Source organism: Meriones unguiculatus, chromosome 15 (genome assembly GCF_030254825.1).
Source record: "Meriones unguiculatus strain TT.TT164.6M chromosome 15, Bangor_MerUng_6.1, whole genome shotgun sequence".
Lineage (NCBI taxonomy): Eukaryota > Metazoa > Chordata > Mammalia > Rodentia > Muridae > Meriones > Meriones unguiculatus.
Window position 1 is genome coordinate 12,369,435 of NC_083362.1, and position 24,752 is coordinate 12,394,186.

The following is a 24,752-nucleotide window of genomic DNA, read 5'->3' on the forward strand; positions in this document are numbered from 1 at the left end:
TTGCATAGATCCACGAATAAAGGCAGGGATTTTTTTTTCTACGTGTATGTGCACCCTGAGGGCCCCTTCTTTGGAAGTGGACATGAACGAACCGTATCATTTATAACAAACACAAACTTGGCATTACCATTTGAGACACAGATGGCTTCATGCTTTCATTCATTTTGTTGCAGTGTTTTTGTGATTTTTTAAAAGAGCTCAATGCAAACTGTTCTCCCCATGACTCATGAATCTGAATCCTTGTGGAAAAAAAAAAAGAATCAGTGGTGGCCTGTGGATGACTACTTTCTAGGGAGAAAAACGGTACAATACTAAGCATTTGATCTGAAGAGTTAGGGACATCTAGCTAATTATCCTAATAATCAACACATTCAAGGACTGGAGGAAGAGCTAGGGATGGATGTAGCTAGAGTACTTGCCTGGCGCCCAGGAAGCCACAGGATTGATCCCCAGGGCTATATAAACCTGGCGTGGCAATGCATGCTGGTAAATCTTAGGGCCCAGCTGGAGTATAAGCAGGAAGACCAGAAGTTTGAAGTATGCCTCAGCTATGGAGCAAATTTTAGGCCAGCTTTGGCCTATGTGAGACAGCGTCTCCTGGCTGCCTCCCCCCAACCCCCAACACATACACACACACACACACACACACACACACACACACACACAAAGAATTGGAGTAAAAGCTGGATCCTTGCCTAGTTGAATATTGAATCTGGGAAGGAATGGTTCTAATTCCCTTTGGGCACAACCAAGGCTATCAGCTGTTCCTTTTGTTTACCTAACGCAGATCCAGAAAGAAAAGAAATGCCAAACAGCCAGCTCACAAGCAGAGCATTGCTTCCTCAGTAATTTCCTTGCATGAGCTTAACCGAAGGCTCTCCATTCTGCCTTGTTACTGTTTCAGGAGATCCTGATAGTCATCTCTGTCTCCCCACAGTGCCTCAGTGGAGACATTGCAAGTCAGAACTTAAGTTTTTTGCTAAGTGAATGAATAAATGTTGACTGATGGACTACGCTACCTCTTTACTTTGAGGATTCAGTCTCTGCACAGAAACCAGGCTATTTTCAAAATTCCTCATGCTTCCACATTCTAGGATTCTATAAAAGTCAAAAGACATCATGGACTGAGGAGCTACTCAGTGCTTGCCTCATAAGCATGAGGGCTTGAGACTGACCATTCAGAATCCAAGGGAAAAAGAGCCAGGCATGGTAGCACATGATTGTACTAGCAGCTCTGAAGATGGAGACAGGTGTGCTCCTAGGGCTTGCTAGAGAAACAGCCTAGAATAGTGGGTGAATCTCAGGCCTATGGTAGACCCTACCTCAAAAGACAAGGTAGATGGCAGCACTTATGAAACAGCACCTGCAGCTGACCTCTGGCCTCCAGAAGTGCATGCACGCACACACACACACACACACACACACACATAATATCGCATCTAATACCAACTGAGTGAAAGTAGTATGTAAAATGCCCATCTAACTCTCATTGGAATATAAAATATCCAACTCTTCCACATAGAAAAGAGGGGGAAAGAGCTCCCAACAAAGCTCAGGTAAAGTGAAGAAGTCAACCACAGCTGGATCTGCCGCGTTCTTAACTTCTCACATCCCGTTCACTCTTACAAATCAATCATCTTAGACCTCAGCGAAGTCCTCACTTTGCTAATGCAAACCTCAAGATGCTTTTCCAGCAAGTTACAGAGAAGAGATGCTGCAGTCCGTTTCTAACTGAGGTCTATATAGCAAAGCCTCCAGGTAAAAGCCTTTCGTACTGTCCCAGAGCTCGTGGCCATTTTACAGGAAAATTCAGGCTTGTTTAGATGGCCTTACGTACATCATGCAAATGCCAAAAAGTAATCTACAAAATGTGGGGAGAGATTCCATCTCTTGAGCTTAGGTTTTAGGATGCCCATTCTGCTCTCCTCCTACACACACACTCAAGCTTACTCTATAGCACTAATGTTATTTCTACGCTTGCTATAATTGCGTTACTGCACATAATATGTATCACTGAAGGGCAACAACCATACAGAATCCTATCTGTGGTATGGCATTAGGAATGCAGCTTATCTCCGATAAAAAATGGAGAGGCAGGGTTCCCCAGGAAGCTCCATCCGTACACAAGTAGCAGCATAAGGCTGATTCACTGGTACACACAGCCCTCCGTCACCCGAACAACGGTGATTGCTCCAACTTGATAACCAAAGCAGGACAAACAGAATTTTCAGGTTGCCTTGACAGCAATGTTTGCCAGCATCATAAACAAGATACAAGAAGAAATGATGGGGATCTCACCGGTGGCCCTATCTGAAGATGTTCCAAACATAAAGACTGAAGGGATACTGAAGCTGGACCCTGGATGTGCTGCGCCATTAGGCTCATGCTATTTGTTCTCATTTGTTCAATCTAAGCTGCGGGCTTGATAACATGTTAGCCACCTTCCCAGGAACCAGTTGGGGCCTGCTTTATGCTCAGAGGAATGCCACGCACCTGAACCGCATTTCAAATCCTTGAAATCAGGACACGTCCTTAGCCACAGCATTATCGAAGACCATAAATAAGAAATACGGGGATGAATGCATAATTCAAAAGCAACAAGCGTCTCCTTCTGAAATAAGAATTCATTTAAGGGTTTCTAGTTTCTAGATTCTCAGAATAGTGCTAAGCTTATAGCTCATTAAGGCTTCCAGATGCTGTCTGCATCCTGGGTGTGTATTCATTAGTTTAGAAGCTGAATAGATGCATAGCACAGATGTAAGACACAATTTAAAAACCACCAATAGCTACAAATGCAAAACAAAGCGTCCAAAAAAGAAAGTGAGCATTTGCGAAGGAGCAAGTTTTAACATGTTAACACACCATCAAGGACAATCATTCCTGTTCAGTAGAATTCCTTATTTGTCTCCTTTTCCTCCATACTTTTACAGAAGCCAGAAGTTGGGCCAGTACATGTTATGTCCCGTTTAAAACATACCCTTTTAAAACTGTATCTCCTCTAAATTTTAGGACTAGGTCTTAGTACTTTTAAATTCAGCAATTTCTAACCATACAAATGTAAGAGTTATTTTAACGCTCAGTTCTTTGTAGAGGTGAAATACTCAATAATTTTTTTCTTCTCTTAAATAAAAATAGGAATCCATTATGAATGTTTTTCTGTTTGGGGGTTTTATATATAATATAAAAAAAGAATTGTAAAATATGAATAATGGGAATTGGGAGTCGGAAATTGTAATTTCATTCAATTTCCAAATGAAATAATAAACATACACAGAATGTTTTACTCTTAGGAATTCTCTATTCAAGGTAAAAATGTTAGGGATGAAAGTTGTTTATATATAATATTACTAAATTCAACTTCAGAACAGATGACTTGCATTAAGCTGTTCTAAGATGCTTCACATTTTTATCATTTTCTACCCTCCCTCCAAAGACACACAACAATACCAGCAACCTCTGTCTCTCATACAGCTGTCAATGACCCTCATCACCGATTACATTTCTTCCCAGTGGCTATGAAGAATTAACCAAGAAATGAGAGGCGTCCAGAGGCTGGCTTGCTGACTTGCCAGCCATCTCCAGGTTTGCATTGCCCTCTTTAGGCAAGCCTGTGGTGGTGGCTCAAGAGGGACAGCTTTGTTTCCTAGTTTACTGCTGTCAACCAGCACTTTTCCCTCGTTCTCCTGCTCACTGACCTGTTCTTGTCCATCACGGGCCCACCCTGAAAATGTGATTTCATTCTAGTCCACAGCTTCCATAACCCCTTAAGAATCAATGAAAATGTTATTTAAAATGTCTGCGTCACTTGAAATCAGTTCATACGATAGGTCCAGGGCACGTGAAGACAGCCATAGCTGTTGCCTCTGCCCATGTATGTCCGGATATTCAGGGCCCACTCATTGCACATGGCACACATTGCAACGAACCTCGGAGCTTCCCAAACTAGACTGAGTACAAACTGCGATCTAAGCTGTTTCTGTCTCAGCAACAATTTACACCATTTATGTCAGAATCACCTTGAGTTCTCATTAGTAATGAATTTTTTTTTTTTCTGGGTGGAGGCCCAGACTAAGCAAATCAAAAGACATAGGGTAACAATTTCCCAAGTGATTATAGCTCACTTAATCTTGAAAGCCACTGATCTAAGTGACCAGTTGATGTCCAAGGTGGTCCACATCCATGACAGATATTTCACAAAAACAGATAAGAGCACAAAGTGTAAGAAGAAATGTTCATGTGCACACACATATACACACCACACACACACACTCACACACACACACAAACACACACACACACACCAGCTAGACTGGAACAATCTTGTTAAGACCCATGGGTGAGGTAGGCCAACAGCACACACTGTGAAGTCAGTTCACGTTTTGCGGGAGAGCTATTGCTTGGATCTTGTCCTTAGATGCATAAGCCTGCAACAGCAGTTCATTAGCTGTAAGTACAGCAATAAATAACCATGAGAGACTGTTCTGTTCCCAGCTCCAGCAATAATTGCATTAGGAGGCCATTTATTGAAAATTGCACTAAAGGTACATCCCTGGCCTTAATTTGCAGGCACACAAAAACATCTTTACAGAATTGCCAAGTGGTGCCACATTGAGATGGGCAATCAAGGACTCATTTCTGGCAGTTTGGGTTAAGTCTGGAATCTGACTGATGGAAACCCAAGAGACAGAGTTATCTAGATTAATACATTTTGGGTTAATGTACCCAGAGAAGCATTTCTCATGCTAAACAGTGACCAAATTAAGTAAACTGACAAGAGGCTAAAACTTTCTCTCCAAAAGCATAGCACATGGAAGTTTTATGGAACATTAATGCTTTCCAATCGACATGCTGTTAATTTTCTCCACAAATTTTGCATGCTTAAAACATCAATTTTAAGCACTATTTTAATTTTTCTGAAAAGACCCATAAGTATTAGAAGCGTTGGTCCAATTTAATATCTATACGTGTTAAGACACTCTGTAGCGTTTGGTATCAGTCTTTCTTGTTCAGCTGGTGTCACAGAATTAGGATTAGGCTCAGTAAGTGAGGATCGCAGCGGTGATGTGATCAGGCTGTCAAGAGCATCGCATCCTGTGGCTATGCCATTCAAGGAGACACCAGACAAAACCTGTTAGTCCTCCAAGGGACTCCTCTGTCTACAGGGTATTTGGGCAAGAACATTCATAAAGTGCTATCCAATTCAGGTGAAAGTGCTCTTCAAGAGCTTGTCACTCAGGAATGAGGGTTTGTCCGAATTCACACACCACTTGTCGTGGTAACTTGGATTCTGAGTTCATAAAGAAATGTGTAACATTGTTTGGTGAAAACCCTGCAAATTTTGCCCATTACAGATTGTGATAAGTGGACACTGTGGCCCTGTTTTCCTCCGTGAGTCTAATGACAGTGCCCACCTCCTCTGCCCTGAGCAGGACCTCTCAGATCCTCCAAACAATCTGCTGTAATCTGCTCCCCCTGCTGTCCCTCAGAAGACCTCTTTTCATCTCTAAGCAGGCTTTGCCAAGTTAACGTAGCTGGCTGGGTGCAATACTGTTTTAAGTCAAGGCACAGGACTCAGAATGGAAAACCAGGAAGGCTTTTTTACAGAATCCTTCTAAGGCATCACAATTCTGGTTCCTAAATTTTACTATAGTTAAAATCCAAGAAGCATATGCAATGCAAATTGCCTTCTCATGGGTGCCATTATAGTTGATGGGCTTAGATAATGTTCTGTTCTATGGGCTTCAGATTTTAACTCTTGTCAATACCGTTATCCCTCAAACCATTCCTTACATTCTCTGTTTAATTGGAACCCAGTGCTGTTCCTTAACTGTAGCTCTGCTGGAGGGTCCTGTGAGGTAACTCCTACAGCAGCTGAAGTTAATTATCGAGGCTGGAGGATGAGGTAGGCTGTTTATGGAAACATGCTCCCTATGTGGTACACACTTGAAACATTTTACAAAAGTTTCAATTAGGAGAAACTTAATACAAGGTGGATGTGTGTTAACTAATCTTACCCCTCAACCTCGCTTAGATGGACTATGGAAACACACGTCTGTCTCCAACTCCAAAGATGTTTGTGAAAAGACCCAACTGAAGGGAGAATTGGCGCACAGTGTAGTACCATGGTCCCATGAGCTGCGTTCCAGACCCGGGAGAGAACAGAACATAACAGAGCGTGTGCCCAGCTGTACCAACCACAGTCCTGCCACCATGCCTCCCCCACCACGAAGCCTCCCAGGACACGAAGTGAGCCCTGCTTTCCTGAGGTTCCTGAGACAGGGTTTCACTATGTGTAGCTCTGGCTGTCCTTTGTTTTCCTCAGGTAACAGTGAAGAAAGACTCACTGACCCACAGATATTCAGTACATTTGTTGACTGAATGGATGGATGGAGGGAGGGATGAATGAATGAATGAATGAATGAATGAATGAATGAATGAATAAGACACAAGGATTATAAAATATTAGACTCTATGAGCGATGTGATGATAGGAATGGAAAATACATAACTGAAGATGTGTGATGCCTAGGATTGAGATGAGACATGAGAATATTTGAACGGAAGAAATTAAATACAATGGAAACAGTTGATGTGTGATTAAAAGGTGTATAGAACTACATGGAACATATAGGAAGCATCTATTTAAGTGTGGGGGTTACATATGATACACACTGAAACCAGGGCCAGTATTGATCCCAGATTTGCTTTTTTCCTCTGGATATAACTATAGTAAAATTTAATATACACATTAGACTTAGTAAGAGATTGATAATAATAAAATTGAAGTATTAGAATATACTGTAATAAAAGCATGAATGTGCTGTGTTCACCTCTCCCAAGATAGCTTATTGTCCTTTACTCGTCCTTTTCATATTAACTAGGAGTAACCCAAACCTTATAAGTGAAACTGAAGATAAAGTGTGTGTGTGTGGGGATACTATACATTGCTTCCAGCCAAACACCCCAAGAAGTGCCCCATCCTCATTCCAAAGCCACCTCACGTGATACCAGGAGGGACCTTCCCTATAACCCAGGGATGAGCAGATCTGGCATACTGAACATGCAGTCACCCGTGCACATGCCACTGAGCCACCAGGGGCATTGGGCGAGCACTTATGTCCTCAGGATGAAAGACAGTACGGCATCACCCGAGAAGACCCTCTTTGCTCATGTGCACAAACCGTGGAGATGACCGTCGCAGCGGAAAATATCGGATCAGCTGAGGCAGAAGTGCCCAGCCTTATATTAGTTTTCATGTCAATGGTTGCCAAGGTGGTGCCTGTAAGGATTTAGCAACGATCGAGCAGTTCACACTTTTAAAAGAGGCTGCTGATGTAGGAGAACTTGCTACCCACCCTGCATCCTCACAGATCACCCAACCCACGGGCTCCCATAGAACACCTCGCTTCTTTTGATTGTTCTTGGCATGCCCACGAAGGATCCACAGTAGATCCTGGCATCTTAGGCTTGAAGGCTGTGCTCTCTTCCCCGTGGTTTTTGTATTAAGGTTTGACTCAGTGGTTCTGACAGTTCTTACAATACTAGGCTGTTCCAGAATCTGTGTCCTGAACCCCAGTCTTTTCTCCTAAGAGGACACTTAAGTGCTAGGGCCTCACCCTCTCATCACACTCCACCCCACAGGGGACATACATGTGGGGTGACCTTTATTATTTGTTACCATCATGCTTCAAACCTGTTTGAAGATGGCATATAACTTGATTCCTTAATCCCCACCAACAAACTACCACTTTTGTAAAGGCTTCCTCATTCTACTGGAATAAGCATAATGCGTTGATGATAAGAGAGAAAGTCCTCTAACTATGCCCTAAAAGCTTGAGCGCCAATAAGAACAGCCACTAAACCAGGGTCATGCAAGTTTGACACTTGGTGTTGTGCTGTCCTGCCTGTCACCTTCACACACACTAGAGTTATTTGGAAAGAATAAGGTATATTTGAGCATATACCTCCATGAGGTCTGGCTGCAGGCAAGCCTGTAGGGCATTTTTTAAAAATTAGTGATTGATGGGGGAGGGCTCAGCCGATTGTGGGTGGTGCCATCCCTGGGCTGGTGGTCCTGAGTTCTGTAAGAAAGCAGGCTGAACCAGCCATGGGGAGCAAGCCAGTAAGCAGCACCCCTCCCTGGCGTCTGCACCAACTCCTGCCTCCAGGTTCCTGCCCTGCCTCAGTTCCTCCCCTGATTGCCCTCAGTGATGGACCTGGAAGGGTAAGATGAAACAAACCTTTTCATCCTCGGGTTGATTCTGGTCATGGTGTCTTACCACTGTGGTAACCCCAAGTGAGACAGCTGTCTTCCTATAACGCTCTCAGCATACCCCGCCCTGCGCCCTGCAAACTTTACCTTGGATCCTCTGTGTCTGCCCACACTCTGACCTAATCTGCGCTGCTCTCTCCCCTGGTGTCTCCCATCCAGTTTCCCCTCACATGAGTAGGGCTCTCCGGTTACAAAGGTGATGCTCTCAGCCGGGCCCGCAGCCTCCACATCCCATCCCCCTCGGGGCAAGGACAACATTCTCCAGTGCTCACTACTTCCCTCCTTCACTCCAGTCAGCAGAAGCACCTGCCCATCCCGCTTTTTCAGTGTCATGAAGGTCACAGCCCCACATGGAGGGCTCTGGGAGCGCCGGTCCCTCTGGGTTTCTGAGGCCCCCATTGCGCTTGTGCATTCGGGGACAATTTGATGGGTCACTGTCTCCCTTCATTAGCTGTTAAGGTCTCCTTAGGAACGTGGGCCACTTCTGTTGGTGTCCTCAACCTGCACGCCGCCTGACGTGTGTGAGATGATCGGTGGGTGCTGGGGATAAACGCGGATGCCATCACTGGCAGCAGCGCAGTGCAGGCCGTCAGGGCTCATTCTGCAGAGTTGCTGGCCAGGGGCTCTGCACTGCTTTCTGGATACACAGGGAAAAGCAAACCTACAGACAGGCTTTGTAGATTTTGTTCATGTAAGTGAGACACACAGCAGACCCTCAAAGACCAAAATAATGGCCCTTATCATTTGCAAACGTGGACAGGACACCTGTTCTAGGGACAGGACAAGACGCGACTCCTGATGGGGCACTTCATCTTCAGAAACCCAAGCCTTACCACTCTCCCTAGCTTCTTAGCGGGGTTGGGAGAAATCTGAAACGCAGCTTCTAGAGGGCCGAACAAGCCTACTTCACCTCGGCCTCTGTAGTCAGGTGCAGACCCACACTCCGCATCTGCTCCCCGAGAACCAGTGGCTGATGATTGGAAAGCCCAAGGCTGGAAATCAAGACGCTTTGGTAAGATGGCCCTTAACAGGCAGAAAAGCCAGAAACAGACCAGCCTCCCTGACTGCCTGTGGACCACGAGGAAGTCCAGGCAGGGGTCTCGGCGTCCCCAGACGTGCTCTTCTCCTTGCACCTGTGCTGACCTGAGCTGGCCTGCATTGCCTGGGCTTCGTTACGTGCATTCTTGTTGCCCACCTCACTGACCTGACCTGTTTCAAGATGGTAGAGGGGTTTAGCTAAAATGACGTACAGAGCAAGCGCCAGGCTCTAAATGCCACAAAACGCTGTGCCCCAGCTCCCATCAACACCCCACAGCCACTTCCCTCTGTGGTGGCACAGAAGCCTCGCTTTCTTGCTGTACCTCGGTGGACAGAGTAGAGGATATTGAACAGGAAGGTCCTCTAGCACCCCGTCTGTCTTTGGCAATGTGAAGGGGGCAGGCTCACCTTCCTGAGCTATGCGGCACGATAATTCCTCTTCACAGGGAAATGCTGAGGAAGACAGTCAGGACTCCAGGTGGCCTGTCTGCACTGAGTGCTGACCTGGTTATTTTTGTTCTGCTTGAGCAAAAGAGGGAAACGCAGGAAACGCGTCTGTTCAGAGACCGGGGGCTGACACTGAACCAACTCGTAAAAATGGACAGTGATAAATGGACAGCGACGTGTACTTTCCTGACCCAGAGACATCGGGACCAATGTGGAACCAGCTTGTGGAAACAGGCGGCAACATGTGCCTTCCTGACCCTTTTTCTCCAGCCTTGCAGCCATGGCTTACTTCATTCTTCTATTTTACTACAAGATCTTGCATAGTTTAGGCTAGCCTAGAATTTACTTTGCATTCCAGGCTGGCCCCAAACTTGTGATTCTCCTGCCTCAGATTCCCAAGTACTGGTGCACCACCATAACTGGCTGCCAAAAGCATGTCCAAACATACAAATATATATACTGTTAAAGATGGGTTCTTTTATTTTTTTATTTTTATTTTTTTTGAGGGAACCAACATGGATAAAGAAAAAAGAATATCAGGCATGCTCAGAGCTCTTTGGCATCCATCAAAAGAAAAACATGAAGCAACAACAACCAATAACAACAACAAAACAAACAAACAAACACAAAACAAAGCCACCTTTGGGTTCTACAAAGTTAAGCTGTGTGATAAAACAACTAAATTCTTAGACTAGTTTGATGAGCTACTTGCAGAGGAAACTCAAAAGTTGGTTTCCCCAAAGGTTTTGAGCAACAGGACCATCTCGCCTCAGAATAACCACTGTCCTTTCTTAGGCACTTAGTAGGTGGCAGCCTTAAGCACATAGTAGGTGACAAGTGCTCTGCGAGCAGGTTGTGACCTTTCTATCAGTTAAAGGTCAGATAACCTCTGACCCTGTCATCCCCACCTCACATATGAGAACCGAACTGAGAGATCTGAGGTTAGAACTAAGGAATGCATTCACTTGCCTAGGTGTAGTTCCTTCCTTCCGGCTCTCAGAAATTGTGAGCCAAAAGAAACCTCTTCTCCCTTGGCACTTCCATCAGTCAGTGAAGTGACACCTCGCCCCCCCCAGAATTCTCCCACATGTGTCTGAACACACAGTCCCTGGCTGGTATGAGGGGGGCTATAGAATCTAGTTGGGCAAGGGGCTAGCTGTTGGAATGGGCCTCTGCAGTTATATATTATCTTGCTTCTCATCCAGCAGTCTCCTTCCTGGTTGAGGCCATGCAAGAGATGACCACTTTCAAGATCTTGGGCTCATTCCCGATCCTGTGGCATCCCTACTGTGGTTGATTGCACTGTCTGAAATTATGAGACAAAAGAAATGGCCCTTTCCTGAAGGTGCCCCCATATCCATCAATCACAGATCAAAAAGTACTTATAAAAATGGAAGCCTCTGTGCTGAACGTGGAGAGATGTTCTTCTTGCCATTATTCTTAAACGACACTGAAAGGAACCATTTACACAGAAATTAAATTGAATTGTTATAAGTAAGTGGTCTAGAGATGGTTTAAAATATATGGGGGATGTGTGTTGGTGGAGTGAGAATTCTGCACCGTTTTATAGATGAAGCTTTAGTTCATGTCAGTATGACAGCTGTAGAGTGGCCCAGAACAGTCCCAGGAGAACAAACAAACAAACTTAAATATGCCTTCCTCCCCAAGGAGACAGCATCCTTTTGAATGAAGATGGCTTGATTTGTTTTGTTGTTTAAAACCCTTTATTGTTCCCAAAGAGCATCAGACCGTCCGATACCTTTTTCTCAGAGGCGGGACCTGGGGCATCAACCCGCATGCAATCAGACATGCTCTTCTCTGGGTCCAAAGCGGCTGACCCTGAGTGCAGTGCTTAGCCTCGCATCCTGAGCGTATCATTTTAGCTTTTTATAGTATCCAACCATGCTTGGGGAGAATGTCCTGCTTCAATGGCTGTAAAGGCCTGAATGATCATGGCTGCATCACACTGTTGTGAGACTCTAATCTTGCATATATACCACAGGCAAACCAAGGAGACCTAAATGAACATCTGTACAAAGTCCCAATTTATTTCTAATATCAGAGATCAGACCTCTACTCTTGCCTGATGCGTCTAAAACAAAAAGGGGGAACTGTAGAGAGCTGCGGAATGCTATGCCTTAAAGATGGAGCTGGTTTCCGCCTTCCACCTTCCCGACGGTGAGTGCTCTCTGTCACGAACAACTCCACATTTGGCTAAGGCCGAGGATCTGGCTTGCTCCATGTATGTGGACCTATCTGCATTGCCCCCGTGGCACGCCTGGGTTGGCTACCCAGAGGCTATTTAAGCTGTGGGCTGGCTTTCCCCGGGGTCCGAGGATTGTTCAATGTTCCTGAATAAACTGCATTGAAAAAAAAAAAAAAAAACCCTTTATTGTTTACTAACTGGGCTTCCCTGAGCCAGTATAAGACACCACCATGGAAGATGCTCAGGGTTCATTGAGTCTCTGAGAATGGAGCTTTGGAACTGTACAGAACTTCATAGCAAGAGGAACAGCAAAGAGACCCTTCCAGAGGGGAGGCAGAAATGAGCCCAATAAAGACCTGGGAGGAGTGCTGAAAAGGTGTCTGCATCCCTGTATCACCATGCTTTGTGGGAGATTAAACCCATCACGTTGATAAACATTATATGTGTATTTGACTATTCAGTTACATAGTAGTTATGCAACACTTGGTTGTACAGTCTGGACATTAAGTGCTGTGATTAATAGCAAGATGAATAATTAATAATAGTGAGGCCTAAGTTTATACTGAGCTCAAGGAGTTGCTGGCTGTGAAGAAGGTTACCAAAGCCCTAAAATTTTGGTGTCTTCATTGTACAGTGAAGAGGACCAAGTGTCCTATTTATGGGATTGCCTGGGAATCAAGTTCATTGAGCCTATCCACCTGGGCTTAACCTATAGTGGTAAGCACACTGTGGTGTTCTGAATGAGGATGGCTCCCATAGGCTTGTATATTCGAATGCTAGGTAGGTCCCTAGCTGGTGGAACTGTTTAGGGAGCATTAGGAGGTGTGACCTTGTTGGAGGAGCTGAATTACTGAAGGGTGGGCTTTGCACTTTTAAGAGCCCATGATAGACCTAGTCTCACTCTCAGCCTCCAGCTTGCAGGTCCAGATAGAAGCTTTCAGTTGCTGCCCCAGCACCATGCCTGTCTGTCTGCTGCCATGTCCCTTGCCATGACAGTTATGACTCACCCTCTGAAACTATAAGCAAACCCCCAGTTAAATGTTTCCTTTTATAAACTGCCTTTGTCATAGTGTTTCACCAATAGAAAAGTAACCAAGGCACGAATATAAGTTAACTACTGTCATTAATATCTAAGTAAACACATTAACTTTTGCTCATTCATTATCTGTAAGAGGTCAAAACAGGGCAATTGTATTTCACAAGGGAACTAGGTCTTTGACATTGGTAGGGTGTTTAATTTTATTGGACTACATTAAGTATGAGGGGTTTATGTTTGTTTAAGATTAAGAGCGATTTCTTAGTCAATATTTCTATGTCTGAGATTAATGAAAAGATCCTCTGACCATTCTTGCATAAGTCTCAGGAAAGAAGCCGTCTGGCGTGTGCTCCTCAGAACACCCTCAGTTTCCCATGGAAGACATTGTCATATTCAGAATGCATGATCACAGTTCCATAACACTTTACAGCAAAGTTGCAGACCAAGAAAATAGAGGAAGTATATTCTTGTATCACTACCCTTGCTCTTATTAGAAGCGCCACCTACAGATGGGGAGAGAAGGAAATTTCCCTCATCAAGAGCATTCATGTCATGGAAAGAAAGAGCCAGGGACTCCGCAGTGTCTTCTCTAAGTAGAGGAGCACCTACAGAGACCTTGTGTTGGGCATATGTGGACACAGCTCACTCAACAGCCACCAGATAGGACAGTGAAGGCGGAACCAGGTACGGAGAGAAGGGTGACTTGGTATGACTAATGTCATGCCCATACTTCAAGCATGTCATGGATTTAAAAGGCTTTTGTCCAGTTTTCTGGGATACTAACCACTAAAACAGCCTTTTTAAGGGAAAATGTCTTCTGGGTTACAGATGATCAGTCTGTGAACCAACTTGAGGCTGTGAGAATTTATAAAGCCACAGCCATTTGGTATAAGGAAACTCTTTCAAGTGATATCTGTCACACAGGATTCTTTATTTTTATTTTCCTAAAGACACATATGAAGGCTTGGCTGACATAGTGAAGGTTTAATTACCATCTCAGATTCTTTGTACAGGATCCAAATAAAATATATTTTCAGGTTTTGTTATTTTTTTTTCTTTTCACTTTTTCATTGCTGTGTAACCTTTGTTAGCCTGGTACTCACTTATGTGGCCTCAAACTCATGGTAATCCTCCTGCCTAAGCGTCACCAGATGCTACTATTACAGCTTTACATCATCATGCCCAACCAAATAAATTATTCTTTATCTCTTACATAATCACCAATAAGTCCACAGAAAATGTCTGTCTATCTATCTATCTATCTATCTATCTATCTATCTATCTATCTAACTATCATCTGTCTATCATCTACCTATCTACCTACCCATCTATCCATATATCATCTCTCATCTCTTTATTTACCTACCTGGCATTTATATTATTATCTCAATTATTATATTTACTATTTTGATATATGCACTCTACATCAATAGCCCATTGTTTAGCATGATTTAATTTGTTTTCCTTTTCATCTTATTTTAATCTTTAGCTTAAATACAGATGACGTGCAGATATTAAAATATATGTGTATTCATTGATATTGTCCAAAACAAATTCCTAAAAATAAATACATGTATTTCTACAGGTTCTATTAGAATTCTTTTGTTGGAATGGAATTTTCTGTTACTTTGAATTACAAAAATGCCGAGAGTAATTTAAGGTGTTTTTATAGAAAGATGATATAAAAAAGGAAGCACCACAAGAGCCAATTAAAGTGAAACCTAATATTAGATGGATTCCCTTGATGGATGGCATAGCAACAGCCTGAAGAGTGATGGGCAGGGAACAGCCATCTTCAACTCCTCTATACAGCGTGGCTCTAGACTCACTTGCTCAGGAGGGAAGAGTTGGGGGCCTCACTTTCCAGTTAATTTCAAAGAAGAATCTCCCTCGTGAGATGCAGATGCTGTCTAAACAATTTTGGCAGCATTGTCAGCTTGATAGTTGTCTTAGCTTTTCAGACTTAATTCACTTTGAAGGAAGAGACAACTGACTACTGAGCTGAGTCAAAGCCTCAGGTGAAGAACAAAGTTCATCTAAATAGGTCGTTGTGCTCACAGACACTAGAAGTTGTAAAGATCTCAGCAGGCGTCCTGCCATTCCCTTCCTACCAATTCAAAAATCTGCATTTGTTTGGGTACATCTATCAGGAAGAAGAACACTGCACAGTTACTGAAAGCAAATTAAATGGCAGGAGTTGAGACATGATTGCTGCAGTCCTCACTTTACATGGTAACTGCCAAGACATTATGTTGGGGGAAGAGCAGGGATACGAACAAAGAATTTAACTGTTTTCTGTGGCCACGTGAGACCTTCATAAGAGAGTCAAGTTGCTAAAATAGCAATAATAGACCACATGAGATGGCCTATGGGAACTGTTTTGGGAAAGAGTTTTACTATTTATCCTTGAGTGGCTTCCAACTTGCAGCAATCCTCTTGCTTCGGCCTCTCAAATTCCAGGATTCCAGGCATTCTGTCCCTGGATTTCTAATAAGAAACTTTAATACGTAGGTATGATACGAAGTTGCATTAAATTTTTGGTTTTTTTTTTTTATTTGCTGAGCATCAGGCAACAAACATTAAAAAAAAAGCACTTTAAAAAAGTTTTTAAAAAATGACAAAATGATGAGTTCGAGCCAGCCTGATCTACAAATCAAGTCTACAACAGCCAAGTAAAAACAACAACAAAATGACAGAATAAGGGACTTATTGAAAGGACTCTAGAGTAACCTGAAGAGTTCCTAATAGCAAAGTTCAGACCATCTGAACAAAAATGTGATGTAAGAACAGCATAGAATCAAAACTTAAGAATAAAGAAATATCCACGAGTCGATACCGCTACAAGTATATGATCGAATAAATAAAAGAAGGAGAAAGAAGATGTTTTGCTACAGAAGATTTAATTTAAAATCTGCAGGAGAAACGGCAGAACTAAAAAGGTCATTAGAAGCTCACCCTAGTAGTTGCCACAAGGAAGATCTATGAATGCTAAAACTGGCGCTCATCGGCACTAGTATTGTACCAATGTCAGCTTCTTAGTTTTAACTATTATACTGTATTTACAAAAAAAAAATGTTCCCATTAGGGTGGATAGTGTGGGTTTTATAACGATTCTTGGTGCTGCTTTCATTATTCCTCTTACGCTATTTACTAATAAACAGAGGCATATGCCTGACATGTCCTCGGATCTCCATCAGTGTGACACGTGACAGTGGCAGCGATGCAGAAATGTGGATCCCTGTAACAGATCTTCTCCTCTGTTGCCCCTGAGACAACCCATCCATCCACCGACAGGGATGATTCCAGCAGGGATATGTTCCCAGCTGGTTTTATTCACTGCGCACCTGCTATGTGATGGATAGTGTGTTAAAGCAATGGGAGCCCCAAAATAGGAGAGACTCAGTGTCTACGGCTGTATTCTTTTGCTGTAACAAAATGCCAGAGGCTGGGTAATTTAGGGAGGGAAGAATTATTATGACTCACACTGTTCTGGAGGCTTGGAAATCTAAAAGCATAGTGAAAGCACCTCACCACACACACACACACACACACACACACACACACACACACTAAAGAGTGCAGAGCCTGAAATAACAAACCGAAAGGAGTGTTCCTTGCTTCATGACAACATATTTCTGTGTCAATTAATGTAGTACAGAAAGAATAAGAACTTGCTTCCAGAAGACTGGCATTAATGCCCCTTAACAACCTAATGACCTCCTGAACCTATCTCCTCTCAATACCATTGCACCGGGAATCCAATTTCAATGAGTTTGTTGCTGGAAAGGCGCAGCAAGGAGTCTACACTGGAGAGAAGGCTGTCCTGGAGACAAGCAGCAACCCAGCTAAGCTTTGCTTAGAAAAGGGGGACTTGGACCGCAGACGGGGTTGTGGGGGGAGGGCAGCAAGAAGGGATTCTAGGCAGAAGCAAATTCTCAGCGTCACTGAGCTATCCAGTAACTTGGAGAGACTTGCAGGAGAGAGGGTGGGAGATGGTTGAAGAGGAACATTCAAGGCCCAGATGACTGACAAGGGTTACATCAGGGTTGGTCTTTGAATTGCACCTGTAGGTGGTGAGTAGTCTACAAGGCGATGCCATTGCCTTCCGAGAAATAACAGGTGAGTTTACAGCAGGGAGACAAAAAGGACACTTTTCTACTAGTTAAGCCACAAGCAATACCAATATTAATATCTAAAAACACTTATGACAATTTTCATGTCACTCAGCTATTATTTGGGTGTTAATAGTAGGAACAGGATGAAGCAAGATTAAAAAACAACAACAACAACAACAACACATGTCAGAGGGAAAACACTCCCCAGGATTTGATGTATCATTTATTTTCCTTCTTTTGTTAATCAGCAGCTTAAATTTTTGCTTGACACATACAACCGTACTTGCTTGTGAGACTCAGCATGCATATGATATGCAACAGTTTGATGAGGTAATCAGCCCCTATCTCCTTGAATAGTTGTCAGTTCTCCATATTGAAAAATCTATGAACCTCTGCATTGCAAAACACACAAGCTTCTGTAGCATGTAGTCACAGTGCGTATCACAGAGAGATAGAGGTAGAACATACATCCAGTTTATGCTTCTAACTGGGACTCATTTTTGTCTAACTCCTTCTGGCTCTAGGTCTTTGACACAGTGTTTTATTTTTTTATTTTATTTATTTTATTTTATTTTTTTTATTCTATTTTATTTTATTCTATTTTAACTTCCGACCCAGGATAGAGCCATCTGCTTTTCGTCTAACAGCCAGTATTGGCTCACTTTATCAATGAAAGAGGAGTGGATTAAGAAGTGTGTGTGGGGCTGGTGGTGGCACGCCTCTAACCCCGGCACTTGGGAGGCAAAGGCAGGCAGAACGTTGTGAGTTTGAGGCCCCCTTGGTCTACAAAGCAAGTTTCACTACATCCAGGGCTGTTATACAGAGAAACCCTGTTTCGAAAAACCAAAAACCCAAAACCGCCGCCAATAACAAAAAAACATTTGGAAGGAGAGGGGGAAAACTACCTGATAAGCTAATAGGATGCATGGGATATATATTAAGTCTAAGTTATTCCTGTGATATTTAATTCATACTTTTAATAAATAATAAAATATTTACGTGCAGCTCACAGGAGACAAGCACTAGGTAAAAGCTACGCTTAGGAGCATGGGAGAAGTAACTTGGCTAAAGATGGATTCCCCAGGAGTAGTAGTAGTTCAAGACTGGTAAGGGAGGCATAGATCAAGAAAGAGCCCAGCCATCAAAAAAATTAGGGATTTTTATTGGATTTAGAGCACATAAGTCACAAGTGACCACATCTGAGAAATTTCAGAGGAGTTGAAAGGTAACTCAATGGATTGAGGGGGGAATGAATACAAGCTAAAGGAGCTGAGGTCTATAATCCTCACTATTCAGAGGACTGTGTTTCTCCAACTCTGATGCCAGCTTTGAAAAAATTCTTTCTTCAATTATCTGAATTACTTTCATCATTAATTAACAAATCCTACACACCTCAGGCAACTGACTGCTTTTTTCTTTCTTTCTTTCTACAAAACTGAAAGAGAAAATGAAGTGGGCAATAGAGTGATTCAGGGCCTTGAAGGGTAGATGGGTTAATGTAGTTCTTCAACTATGGTTGATTTCATTGCTCAACTGCATTATCTGTGCTTATCTGTGAAAATGAAAGTGGGAGAGAGAAGGAGAGAAGGAAGGAAGGAGGGAGAGAAAGGAGGAGGAAAGAAGGGAGGAGGGAGGGAAAGAAGGAAGGGGAAGAGGTAGAGATGGAAGGAAGGACAGAGGGAGGGAAGGAAGAAAGGAGGGAAACTTTTGAAGTCTGTCTCATTCTGGCAGCGTGTCAGTTACCCACAAACATGAAAAAAATGGAGGGAACAGCCTGCTTATATTGATACTGTTTACTGCTTTGCTTTTTGTATATGTATCTGTTTGTAAAATATTTTCTATTGTTTATGTGAAAGCATAAATCACTAACAATTATGATTGTTACATAATTCAAAAATTATTTTTAAAACCTTATGTGTTTATTCACAAACAATAATTAAAGTTTCAATATATATGTTCATGTTATCACATTAAGTTATAAGGTAATTAGCAAAATGCTTTCCAGCTAAAACCTATTAAGTTAAGGTAACATTCTGTAAAGGAAGTAGAATGCAAATAAAAGTTTTTTGGAGGTAAAATCATGCAGAATATTTTTTTAAAAAAATATCATCCTGTGCTTGTAAAGTATATGATGGTAGGTGATGAATTGCTATGGCATTTAAAAGACACATAAAAACTGAGGCGTGTATTGGCTATTAAAGTAAGCTATACACAGGATGTCTGAAATTACATGCTATGTGACTGCTTAAAGAAAAACATTTAGACCTGGAGTTTTAAATGTGTAAGGAGTATACGGTTTCATCAAAGTACTGCTAAGTGGTCCACAATAACCACGGTAAAGGCCAGGGGACGGCAATCCCTCCATCGCCCTCCAAAATCTTCCTGTCTCATCTGTACTCCCTGGAACGGTTCAGAAAAAAAGAGGGGGGGGAGACTGGAGAAAAAGCAAAGGCTTTGTTGATGTGTCAGAAAATGTTTTGGAACGGTAAATGTGAAGCATGGCTCTAGCTTTCCCAAGGGGATACCCACATTCGCCAGGGGCCCCACAGGGCACACACAAGTCCTGATTAGATGCAAAACATCTGTGAGTGGTACTGATTATTTGTCAACAGAAGGAGACACTAATGGAGTTGCAGAGCTCCCCAAGGCAGCTTCCTAGAAGTGTATATTCAAAACATTCACAGGCTCTCTAACGAAAAAAGCATGTTAAATACTTTGTTCTTAGACTTCATCGTTTGGGACCCCTGATTTTTCCGAATTAAGAGGTTGTTATGACACTATTAATGACACTCTGCTATGCTTTCGGACGGGAGTCTAGCATAGATGTCCTATGAGAGGCCCCACCCAGCAACGGATGGAAACAGATGCTGAGACTCACAGTCAAACATTGGGCAGAGAGCAGGGAGCTTTGTGGAAGAGTAGAGAGAAGGATAAAAGAGTCTGCAGGGAACAGGAGCTCCACAAGAAGACCAACAGACCAACTAACCTGGGCCCTGGGAGGCTTGTGGAGACTGAAGCACCAGCCAAGGACCATGCATGGAATGGATCTCAGCCTACCACACAGAAGCACTCCATGGGTGGCTTGGGCTTCATGTGGGTGTCCTAGTAAGGGGATCGGGGCTATCTCTAACAAGGACTCTGTTGCCTGCTTTTCGATCACTTCCTCCTGGTGGGGCTGCCTTGCCAGGCCACCATGAAAGAGGACTTGCTCAATTCTGATGCAACTTGATGTGCTGGGATGGGTAGAGAGGGCATCCTTTTTTTCTGAGGTGTAGGAGAGGGGGACCAGAGGGAAGAGGAAAGGAGGATGGAACTGGGAGGAGAGGAGTGAGGGAGCTACAATTGGGATGTAAAGTGAATGAATAAATAACTTTAGAAAGTTGTTATGTAAAAGTTGAGCTGACCATTTTGCACCAGAATCTTTCAAAAGCCTTGGCTTGATGCAAACATGCTTCAGGACTCTTGTAAGAACCTGAGTTGGAAGCCAGGCACCATAATGTCTATCTGTCTGTCATTTAGGAGGCTGAGACAGAAATGCTAATGAGTTTAGGGCAAGCTAAGGCTAAATGACAAGACTCAGTCTCAAGGAAAATAGAGTGCAAATGAAATAAACAATAACAACAAAAGAAACTCAGATTGAACACCTAGGAAAGAAAACTCAGTATCTATAATCATAGAAACCCTGCAGAAGTTGGTTAGAAATGTATCTCAGTGGGTAGAGTACTTGGCTAGTGTGGAGGAAGCCCTGGGTTCGATGCTCAGAGCTGTATGACCTGGTACAGTAGTTCCTACCTGCAATGCCAGCATGTGGAGTTGGAACCAGGAGAATAAGTCTCAGCTACATAGTCTATCTGGAGCCGGGCTGGGATGGATGAGAACTTCAAACAAGATGAAACAAAGCACTGCATAGCCAAAGAACCATGCAAAACTTGATTTGCTGCTGCTTATATGGTCTCCTAAGGCAGGCTTCCTCAAGGCCAAGTTTACAAAGTGTATCTTAAAGATAGTCCATACATGTGACTACAGTGTTTCCTTCAACAAGAATACAGAGCATGGTGAAAGATTCTGCACATCTGGATTGTAGTCAGGCCTTTCTGACATGGGGACAGTCTACAGAAATAAATGAGATAAAGCAGTGACAGCAGCCTGGCTCTGGTAAACTGTTTTTAGTTGGCTGTTTGCTCCCTAGGGAGGTGAGGGCTTATGAGCTTATTTTTAGTAAGTTTCGGTACATATCATATAGAGTTAATCAAACGCTTAGTACCAATCACTCACCTTTTAATTTGGAATTACTCTTACTGCTGTGTGCACGACAAAAACAGTAATTACGAGTCTGCAGGGTTCACGAACAATTAGATTAAAGTGCTACTGAGGCATAATATATAAAAAATATTCTCCCTAATTGGAGAGATCCTTTGTGAGTGAGTAGCCATGCAAACAGGCACTTGAGGGACAAGAGGGGGAAGAAAAGAGGGATATGAACAGCCTTGGCTTCCTTGGTGACAAATGTCCTCACACCAGAGTTGTTGTACACCTTAGAGACTCATCAGGGGCAGGGATTTCTCTTCTGCAGAGGTGAGAACCATCGCTGTGCATGTCCTCAGGGCAGGCTGTTTTCTGTGGTTAGTATGCAGTCTCTGTAAGTATGTGTGTGTGTGTGGGGGGGGTAATCTGTGACAGCTCTCCTTTCAATTCGGAAAACATTTCTCGGACAATGCTTAAGTTACATGCATGATTAAATTATAGCTGCCAGAGAAACTCCAACTCATTGTGCATTTTAAATTAATTTTAAATTGGCATAAAAAATATTTAGTTCCGTTATGGTTTTTTCATACATAATATGTCCTACATATATGATACGGACTATGTGGGGCCGGGGTAAAGAAGAGAGCCAACCTAGAGATGGGCAGAAGGCATGGGGAAAGCTGACAGGAAAGAGGAAAAAATAAGAATGAGGTAGACTGACTGTCCCTCCACACTCTCGAATTTTTTCACCTGAGCTGAAGAGGCTGTAATCAATGCTGTTTTCAACGTTAACTAGATAATGCAGGCTTTCCAAAGTACACAATTGGGAATCTTGAAATGGAACAAAATTTTATTTGTTATGATTGTTCTTTTCACAAATACTAATAGTGACTTACAAGATAGCCCAGAGTGACCTCCAATTCACTATGGTAGCTCAGGTTAGCCCAAAACGTCTAGTCCTCATGCCTCGGTCTCCTGAGTGCTGGGATTACAGGCACATACCACCACTTCCGTGTGACTGCGTGTGTGCAGAGTGGGTATGTGTGAGTGATAGTCTGTGTGTAGTAGTGTGTGCCGGTGTGTGTGCATGTGTGTCTGTGTGAGTGCGCGCGCGCGCGCGCGCGCGCGCACGCACACACACACACACACACACACACACACACACATGCGTGCACTTGGGTGTGCGTCTGGATGCGCAATCCACCACATATGCATGCGGGTTAGAGGACAACTCGTGGAGTCAGCCTCTCCGTCCACCATGTGGTTCCTCAGAGATGGGTCTCAGGCTTTCAGCCTTGGTGACAGCTACCTTAGCCCACTGATTCTTGCTGTGGGGACACACAGCTTTCAGGCGTTCCGAAGGCAGGAGTAGCTTCCTACGTTTGCAAAAGGCAACAGACAGCTGGGCTCTGACTTATAAGTACTCAGGGTCCGCTCTGGCCTGACCTGTTAAGGACCATTTCTTCATTTTGTCTGTCTGGTTCCTTTTATCCCAATCTCTACACCCTTTAACTTCGTAGAAATAAGACATAAAAACGTACTGAGTAAGAACACGTAGGCTTAGACTGTAAAGCTAAGAGGACGCGCTCTACACACAGGCCTGATAACACCTCTTGGCTGTTCAGTGAAATTTCTCATCTCCCAGAATCCAGCATTTGGAATAAGAGAATCATCAACTGTCTTCTAGATAGTGAAGGTATTTCTTTTCACTGTTTCAAGAGATTTATGAATTGTACAGGTTTATAATGAGTCTATTGGGTACATGAAGAAACATGCTTAAAAGAATTTTTAAAGGAATTTAAAAATTCTTAAAACCCAGCTTGCCAGCTTCTAGAATGCAACCCATTCTTATGTCGGGAACTTTGGTTACTCACATTTTATTTCTCTGCTGTTGCCTGGCAACAAGATGGGGCCAGAGATGTCAGAGGTTAAGGAGCAAATCAATGTCATGGAAAGTAAGCCTATCAGCATTTTCCATCAGGCTTTGCAATCTTTGCAATAAAATAGGTTTCATTGTATTAAATGCCTGTATATTTTTTCTTATCAAATGCCAAGTTTTTAGAGACATTTTTTTCCTTTCTGAATATGAGTCCATTACTCATGAGGCATTTTAGTTATCTGTGTCACTTTGTAACAGGCTTCTCTGTTACACTAGACCGCTTTGAAGGTTAAAGCGAACAGCGCATGGCATTATGAAGCTGAGGCTATAAGAAAAGTGGCTGTGAACATTTTTGAAAATACTCCAAGTATTAGAAACAATCATTGACTCTAAATGTCCTCACTGGGGAGCAGCAGTTAATATCACGTTAAATTCTATTTTGAAGTGTAGCTCTCTGCTTATTAGAAAAAGTAATTAAAGCAATCTAGAGATTTCCTTGTCTCGTTCAAAGTTGGAAAAGTAGTTATTACAATATAAGTATTATTCCCCAGTTCAGTTTTTCAATATGTTCTCTACCAAAGCTCCTGACGATTCGTCACTTGGAATAGTAAATGACATCTTGGTATGATGCATTTTAAGGGTTGTTTTCCAGTTTGGATAGCACACTTGACTTTAGTGACAAGTCATTCTAAAGAATGTTCATAAGCCCAAAGAATGTTCATAGCCTAAATGTTTAGCTTTTCCAAGTTAACTTCAATAAAAATGAGATAGCTTGAGTTAGAATCACATTCCTTATTGGTTTGAAAGAGATCTCCGATGGTGAGCCCACCCTCTCTAGGTGAAGCAACAGCTTCCAGCCACTTAAGGGTGTGTCCCTAAATTTTATCAGTGAAACAACAATTGTGTCCTTCCTCCTTTCTCAAATGCTCTAGGAATATGGGCCCTCAAGTTCCAGCTAAGTTTGTTCTAAACTAAGACCATACATTGAGTAATTGTCACCACTTATGAATAATTCCTGTTGGTGGGAAAGTATGTTCATGAATATAATTGCCTACAGGGATCTGTCTGGTCTCTTAAAATTTTGTCATTGTACCTTTTTGTAAAGACAAGTGTCCTTGGCATCACTGGCACTTTCTAAACTGCCTGTCACTCAGAATCCTGAAGGAATAAGAAGATGCCAGGATGCCAGCTGTCTCCTTACCACTGCTGTCAGTTCCTGCATTAGAAGACATTGGACTTCTCTGGTATACTGGCATGATTTGAAGGTGAATGTGGGACATGATGAGGTCATGTAGTGTGTGAAGACTGATAGTACTTCTCTAAGAAGTAACAAAAGCAGGTAGGAGTGACACTAGGGAAGGATGGGGACATCTCTTTCTGTGACAGCAAAGCATATGTCTGTAACTATGAGGTCACCTCTAAGGAAAGACAAGAAAAGGCAAGCTGGGAACTTCTTGCACTAAATCCCAAAGTGACATTTAAGATCCTGACACATACAATTTGAATGACACGAGA

At 42.9% G+C, this 24,752-nt stretch overlaps 1 protein-coding gene across 2 annotated transcripts in view; it reads right to left on the reverse strand.

Moving 5' to 3' along the window:
* Epb41l3 (erythrocyte membrane protein band 4.1 like 3) overlaps positions 1–24,752 on the reverse strand; it is a 152,998-nt gene that overhangs the window by 126,589 nt on the left and 1,657 nt on the right. The gene's annotated exons all lie outside the window — the stretch shown is intronic.